Source organism: Ostrea edulis, chromosome 6 (assembly GCF_947568905.1).
Source record: "Ostrea edulis chromosome 6, xbOstEdul1.1, whole genome shotgun sequence".
In the NCBI taxonomy this organism is placed as follows: Eukaryota; Metazoa; Mollusca; class Bivalvia; order Ostreida; family Ostreidae; genus Ostrea; species Ostrea edulis.
Window position 1 is genome coordinate 61421120 of NC_079169.1, and position 8035 is coordinate 61429154.

Genomic DNA, 8035 nt, shown 5'->3' on the forward strand with positions numbered 1-8035 from the left:
ATTATATTGAAGAACATTTATCTTGAAAAGTAACTAGTTACAAAAATACCTAAATTGAACTTGTAAATATTATATTTAATATTTTATGATCTAAATAAATAGTTCATATTCATTGATATAATATTAGTGTTTTCTTTTACGTTTTTTAATTGAAACAACAAATTAAAACAATCGCAACACCTTCGATCTCGGGGGCATAATAAAATACTGGACCTTTGGAAATTTTAAATATTAAAGCATGTAGTTAAAAATCACATAACTGCAGAGCTGTGGAAAACTGCCGGTCAGGCCGGCAAGACCGGCTTAATTTGGCCGTGACCGACATAAGTTGGTTAAATGTCGGACCGCATGACCGATGTTGTTTGCATCGCCCGCATTAAGAAAAACACAAAATGCCACCGCGTAAACAGTCTTTATCCAGAGTTGTCGTTTCTTATGCATCGGTAATCCTCGGATTATTTCACCACGCAATGCTTTAAGCCTATACAATGTGTGAGGTGGAAGCCACTAGAGGATTTCCAAATAAAACTTTTGTCTGGTTCCCTGGTTCACTAACAACGATGCATAGTAGGGACAGGGAACCAGACAAACTAAACCGCGCGAACGTATGGCGTCGTGGCCGATCAAATTTAAACCGGGATCAAAACCAGGCCAAGCATCAAAAAGAAAAGGAGATGTGGACAATAGTAAGTCAAAGTATGAAAAACAGAGAAAGAGGGAATTTAAACAGGACTGGAAAGAGGGTAGAGAGTGGTTACAGTTTGATGGTGAGAAAATGACCTGTAACCTGTGCCAAGTTCACGGGATGGGCGAATGTCGGAATGTGCAGAATTTTGTTACACGTTCAGTTAACTTTCGATACTCAGGGATAGTTGATCATGAAAATTCCAGAGTTCATCGTCAATCAGTTGAGCGTTACTATGCTAAAGAGAATGTACGTGAAAATAAACAATCTGAAGCACACAAGGCTATAGTGTCGATGAACCAATCTATTCGGCAGTCGTTAGAAATGAAGTACGGAAATATTCACGCCCTAGTAAAATAATATAGGCCAATATCGGACTTTACATGGCTTAATGCACTTGATCAAGGAAAAGGATTAGAACACGGCACAACTTACAACAATCGTTGGGCAGCCACAGCATTTTTGGAATGCATTTCTGAAACTGTAAAAAGTGAAGTGGTTGGAACTGTTCAGAACTCTCAGTTTTTTTCCATAACAATGGACGGGTCAACAGACAGTGGTACTATTGAACTAGTTGCAATAATGTAGCCCTATCCAATTTTTTCTTATTCTGACGTTTTCGGGATAGGGCTACAATTCCATAGGATCTCCGTAATGGTGCAAAATAATTTTATGAATAACCGATAATAAACTCTGTGTATTAGTCCCAAATGTTGTTTACACCAAAAGGAGTACCAACTTTGTACTCGGGCATGTCTAATAAAGGTGTTTTTCATTAAATATAATGTACAGCATGCAAAATTCTTCGTCTGCTCCGCCATGCTTGTTATCGCGAGATCTCGTAGGTGGATCTAATGAAAGCCTAAACATTGACAATCAGCGCGAAAATGTAGTTACTCGAGCCACTTCGACAAAGAAAGGAAAATCATATCGTTGCAGAAAGAATTTACACTCTGCTGTTCGGTTTTTAACTTGATATTAAATTCAAACCTTTTCAATACCGACGAAATAGCTTTCGCCTCCATACTTGTCCATTGATGTAAATACTACCTTATATGGCATATGCAAATGACTTGACAATCGGAAGTTGAAACTTCAGTACATCAAACATGGCGCACAAATATGAATCGAGAAATTGGAATTTATCGAAATTGTTGAAAACGGTAGAACAGAGCCTCACAAATCTTAAGTTGCTGGTTGTAAATTTATATATTGACTAGGAAACATAGAATATCATTTTATTTATGTAAAGAAAGTCAGGAAATGTTTAGAATGAGCGCAAATGTTGCGGGAGTGAATCACTCCCGCATTTGCAGGAGTTGTAGCCCTCTCCCTAAAAATAAAAAATCAGAGAGGGCTACATTATTGCAGCTACTATTGAACAAGAAACCCTGTTTATCAGATGTTGTGTGCATGGGAAAATAGAATTGAAATTCTTATGCATTGGTGAGCCAAGGTCAACTTGTCCACTGGCTTTGTTGGAATTTGTGAAAGAGAAAATTGAAGAAAACAAGCTAGCCGATCAAATGCGCAAGTTAGTAGGATTTGGATGTGATGGGGCTTCGAACAAACGGCCTTGTTTCACTTCTCAAAAGGGACTACGTTGAGATGTTCGGTGTTCACTGTTAAGCTCATAGATTGGAGCTTGCTTACAAGGATGCTCTTAAAGATGATCGTCAGTACGTTCAGCTTTCTACACTCCTTTTAGGACTCTACTATTCTTATAAAAATAGTGCCAAGCAGAGAAAGAATTTGAGAGACTGTATGAAGGTGAGATACATGTAAACATCATTTTTTAAATTACTAAGCATTGATCAATTAGCAAGTCTTATGAGTTCAATGATTTTTTTTTTCTGTTATTAATTAATCCTTTTTTTCAGGTATTGGCTCTAAAGGGTACTTTGCCACACCGGGTGAATGGGAGCAGATGGCTTCCACACATGCTGCATGCTAGACACATTTTTCAGATCGTATCCAGCTTTTGTCAGCCATCTCCAAGATGCTTCACATTCCAATGCAAAGGCTAATGGTTTGGCAAGACTGCTTGTATCATCATCAATTATTACATTTGCAGTTCTCTTGCAGGTAAATTAAAAAAAAAAAAAAAAACCATAGCACTCTACAGTCGAAATTCACATTTTAAAAAAAATGAAATTTACCCCCAGTATTACTTTAATTAACATTTTAATTCAGGAAATCATCAGTCCATTAGTGAGATTGTCTCTCACTCTCCAAAGACAGGACTTAACTATTGGGGATGCAAGGATTGCAATTGCTGCAACAGGAGATTTTCTCAAACAGTATTCTGCAAAGTGAGTAGATACTTTTAGATTTGTTGCATATATATATGTTATGTACCAACAATGAAAGTTTAATCATTATCATTATTTCATATAGCAACAGTGAGAAATTGAAGGAAAGTGTGGAGAAAAGGGAGTGTGCAGGGTTTCCACTGAAGGGAAATGCCTTTAATGTAGAGACAACAAGCAACAATGTAAAACAGTGTATACTTCAGAAAATTGATGAACGATATCAAGATCTTCATGACGACATCCTTGATGCAACTACTATTGGGAGTCTTAAGAACTGGCCAAGTGAGAATGATAAAGGTACAAAGGAAGTGTGAATGCTACTACAGTTAGTTTTTTAGTTACTTTTTTGTTGATGTTGAGTTAATTTTTGTTTTGTTTGAGAGTTTATTCACTTTTACTTTTAGCGTTTATAAAAACAAAGTAATTTTTTGTATGGTGAGCCAAGATCCTGACCTCATGAAAATTAAAAAGGTAATACTAATCAATCCAAAAATATATATCAGCCTATGCAATTTGTGGGATTTGTTGTGTTAAAAAACACTAGTGTTGTTGATCTTGCTACAGGTAGTAATCATTGTAGCTTTAAAACTTATTCAAAGAATTAACAAGAGTACCGCAAACGGTACATAATACACCCGTGAAATGCTTACATAGGGTGTTTTTCCTGTGCTATAATTTGTATAGCTTTGCTTCAGGTAGTATCAGCCATCATGAGGCTGTGACACACTTTCATATGAACAAAGGGTCTTAGCTTAAAAATCGAGATTTCCTCAAAATGGACCAAGTTCAACAACCTGTAATTTTTTTCAAAAATGGAAGAAAATCAAAATCCTTCCCCAGATGACATCTTCAATACACATACAAACACTCCACAAAATAAGATGGCCCTCACTTGAAAACTGTGGGAGGAGTTGGGCGGACAAATTATGTACCCTCCATAGAATATTAATTTCCAAATAGACGAAGTTCAACAACTGTACTTTTCTCAAAAATTGTAGAAAATCAAAATCCAACCCACATGCACATCTTCAGTACCTATACAAACACTCCACAAAATAAGAAGGTCCTCACTTGAAAACTGTGGGAGGGGTAGGGCGGACAAATTATGTACCCCTCCATAGAATATTAATTTCCAAATATTCAAGTTCAACAAACTGCAATTTTCTCAAACATTGTTTAAAATCAAAATCCATCCCACATGCACATCTTCAACACCCATACAAACACCCCACAAAATAAGAAGGCTCTCACTTGAAAACTGTGGGAGGAGTAGGGCGGACAAATTATGTACCCTCCATATAATAATTATTTCCAAATAAAGGGGCAAAACTCCTGGAAATAAAGTGCACCGCCACGGCACATGATACGCCGTCACATATTGTTAACAGTATAGATTGTACCCATTAAAACATTTTTTTTTTTATATCACCTTAATTAAATGTCACAGTGACCTTAAAGTAGGATGCGACACACCTTCTACCTAAGATGCATTAGTTGACCAATTTTGGTGATTCTAGGTCTAATAGTTTTCAAGTTATGAGCCGGACAAGTTTTTGCCATATATGGCCATATCTTCTTAATGAAAAGTCACAGTGACCTGGTTTTAATGTGCGACACACCTTCTACCCAAGATGTATCTACAGACAAAGTTAGATGATTCTAGGCCTTGTAGTATTTAAGTTACGGGTCGGACACGAAAAAGCTAACAGACGGACAAGTTTTTGCCATATATGGCCATATCTTCTTAATGAAAAGTCACAGTGACCTGGTTTTAATGTGCGAAACACCTTCTACCCAAGATGTATCTACAGACAAAGTTTGATGATTCTAGGCCTTGTAGTATTTAAGTTACGGGTCGGACACGAAAAAGCTAACAGACGGACGGACATGAACGCCATACCATAATACGTCCCGTCTTAAGACGGGCGTATAAAAAGGTTGAAATGGATCGAAATTGCTGTATGATCTAGAGTGACCAACAAAAAAGCTACACAGCAAGTTTCAGCACGATATGTGAACGGGAAATGAAATTATAGAGAAAAACCCGAACGGACGGACGTAGACATCGCTGTACCATAATACGTCCCGTCTAAAGACGAGCGTATAAAAACTATAAATATAAATCATAGTGGCATTGAAATATTGAATAATGAATTTATTCGAGAAAACGAAATCATATTTACTTAGATTTAAAACATGATTTTAATAATTTCTCCTCTTCTTTTAATCAGCTTATGGAGTACAGCATGTTAAAGTCTTTTCTGAGAGATTCAAGAAGACACAGCATGATGCTGTAGTGGATGGCGAAAAGCTGTTAGAGGAATGGCAGATGCTGAAATGTCTCATCTACAGGAGGTATCTATTTTAACATTTACTTCTATTCTGGAATATAATGCAAAAACATCTCTTTAGTTACATTAAAGATACCAGATGTTCTATAAATTTAATCTAAATATTTTAGGTTCAAGAGCTTTCGTGCCTCTACATGGGAAGAGATACATGCTGTGTTTGGGGACAGTGGTGTCACAAACATTTTACGTTTGCTGTATTTGGTCCATAGACTTCCTCCGACCAGTGTCCTCAATGAAACAGGGTTCAACCAGATGAAGCTCATCAAGACAGACAGGCGGCATTCTCTCAGTGGACATCAGTTGAATGATTTGATGATGATTCGATTGCAGTCACCCTCTGTTACAGAGTTTGATCCAACTCCCGCCATTGACAGATGGATGGTTGGTTTAAAAAATCAGTCGTTATTACAAGGTGAAGATAACGAACAGTGATCAATCTCATAACTCCTATAAGCAATACAAAATAGATACAACAAAATTGATACAGTGTTACAACAAATTGGATCAAGTAATTAAAGTTCATTCATTCAAATTATTATCATTTAGATTTTAAAATCATGTGTTCTACGTATTCTAGATTTCGCCCACAAGACAGAGGAAATTTCATTATAGAAGAAATCCCACCAAGAAGAAACCTATCACAGATGATACTGAAATAGTGAACGAAAGTGAAGATGAGAGAATGACAGTGAGAGTCAGAGAGCAGTATTAGATGAGAGACAGAGTGTTAGGGATGGAATAAGAGTAGGTGAGAGAACGGATGATGAAGAGAGTGAGTGTGAATCAGAGTGTGAGCAAGATTTTGATGAGAATGAAAGAATGGTGAGAGAGGTTGTGAGATAATTAGAAATTGAATTTGAAAACTAGTGCAAGACATGTTATAATAAACTTCTAAAACCTGCGATCTATGTGTTAATTCAGTTTTATAAATTATGTTATTAATTTTAACTCTTAATATTCGGACAGGCTTAAATCTATTCGGACAGGCAAAGTTGATAAACATGTCTGTCCGAATTACAGGCTTCTGAAGAAAAAAAATCCACAGCTCTGCATAAGAAGTATTCAGCTGTGAATAACATTGCAAAAATTACATGTACGTTTTGCATGCAGTGTGGATTTCAATCCCGTGGGGATCTGGGTTAGAATAGGTCCTCAGTACCCCCTTGCTTGTCGTAAGAGGTGACTAAATGGGGCGGTCCTTCGGATGAGACCGCAAAAACCGAGGTCCCGTGTCACAGCGGGTGTGACACGATAAAGATCCCTCCCTGCTCAATGGTCATAAACGCCGAGCATAGGCCTAAATTTTGCAGCCCTTCATCGGCAGTGGTGACGTCTCCATATGAGTAAAATATTCTCGAGAGGGACGTTAAACAATATTCAATCAACCATAGAAAATAAAAATGGTGTATCATGTTGGTCATAATTTGAAGGATACACTCCAGAATTTAACTAGAGTCTAAACACATCTTTAATAATTTGATTGGTTGCCATTACAACCTATCATTGGGTCAAATGTTGTCCGACTTGTTTCATACCGATTGTTAGGCCGTTCTGGGCACACTGATTTTCACTACGGATAAATCCGTTGACCTGATAAAGATATAGGGCTCACGGCGGGTGTGACAGGGGATGCTTACTCCTTTTCAGCACATGATCCCACCTCTAGTATATCCGAGGGCCCGTGCTTGTTAAACTCTCTATTTTGTATTGCTTATAGGAGTTATGAGACTGATCACTGTTCGTTATCTTCACCTTTCATAAAGAATACTGAGCTGTGAAAAATACTTGTAAGTACATGACACAACAATTCAGTAAAATAATAGTAAAAAAATATGCAAAATATAGCACTTTCATCAACAATTTAACAAAAAGAAAAAACATGGGATGAAAATTTGTGATCCGGGTTAGAATAGGTCCTCAGTACCCCCTTACTTGTCGTAAGAGGCGACTAAATGGGGCGGTCCTTCGGATGAGACCGCCAAAACCGAGGTCCCGTGTCACAGCAGGTGTGGCACGATAAAGATCCCTCCCTGCTCGATGGCCATAAGCGCCGAGCATAGGCCTGAATTTTGCAGCCCTTCACCGGCAGTGGTGACGTCTCCATATGAGTGAAATATTCTCGAGAGGGACGTTTAACAATATTTCATCAATCATTCACTAGCCAAATTACCGAATAAACATGACAAAGTAAACAAAAGTTTCTCAGGAACTTGAATCCCTCAACTGATTTAACAATGGAGAGACTTTAAGTGATAATATGAAGAACTCCAGAGATTTTTAAAATGAAGTCAAAATGTTGTTTAATCATATATATATTAAATAGGACAAACACTTTTTTATTACAAATCTGATAGCAACTTTTTTTGTATTCTAAGATGATAGGACACATGTTTTTATTATTATTTTTTTTGGGGGGGGGGGGTATATATATATAATGGTAATGTGGAATGCACCGGTCCCAACCCCCCAAAAAATTGACCGGTCCCTTAGCACAATATTACTGAAAGACCGTTTTTGCTAGCTCTGAGTCATTAGTGCACTATGATGCAATACGTTATTGGTGTGTAAATGAATGTCCTTGCTATTTGACAAGCTGACAAATGCACGATTACGAGCAATCAGTTCCTGACATTAACGAATATAATTTGGTTACAACTGAAAAAATCAATTAAATAAATTAATCGAAC

General features: G+C 37.2%; 1 pseudogene; it reads left to right on the forward strand.

Moving 5' to 3' along the window:
• The first annotated feature begins 3177 nt into the window (after positions 1–3177).
• Positions 3178–6215, forward strand: LOC125647293 (uncharacterized; annotated as a pseudogene).
• Positions 6216–8035: the final 1820 nt, after the last annotated feature.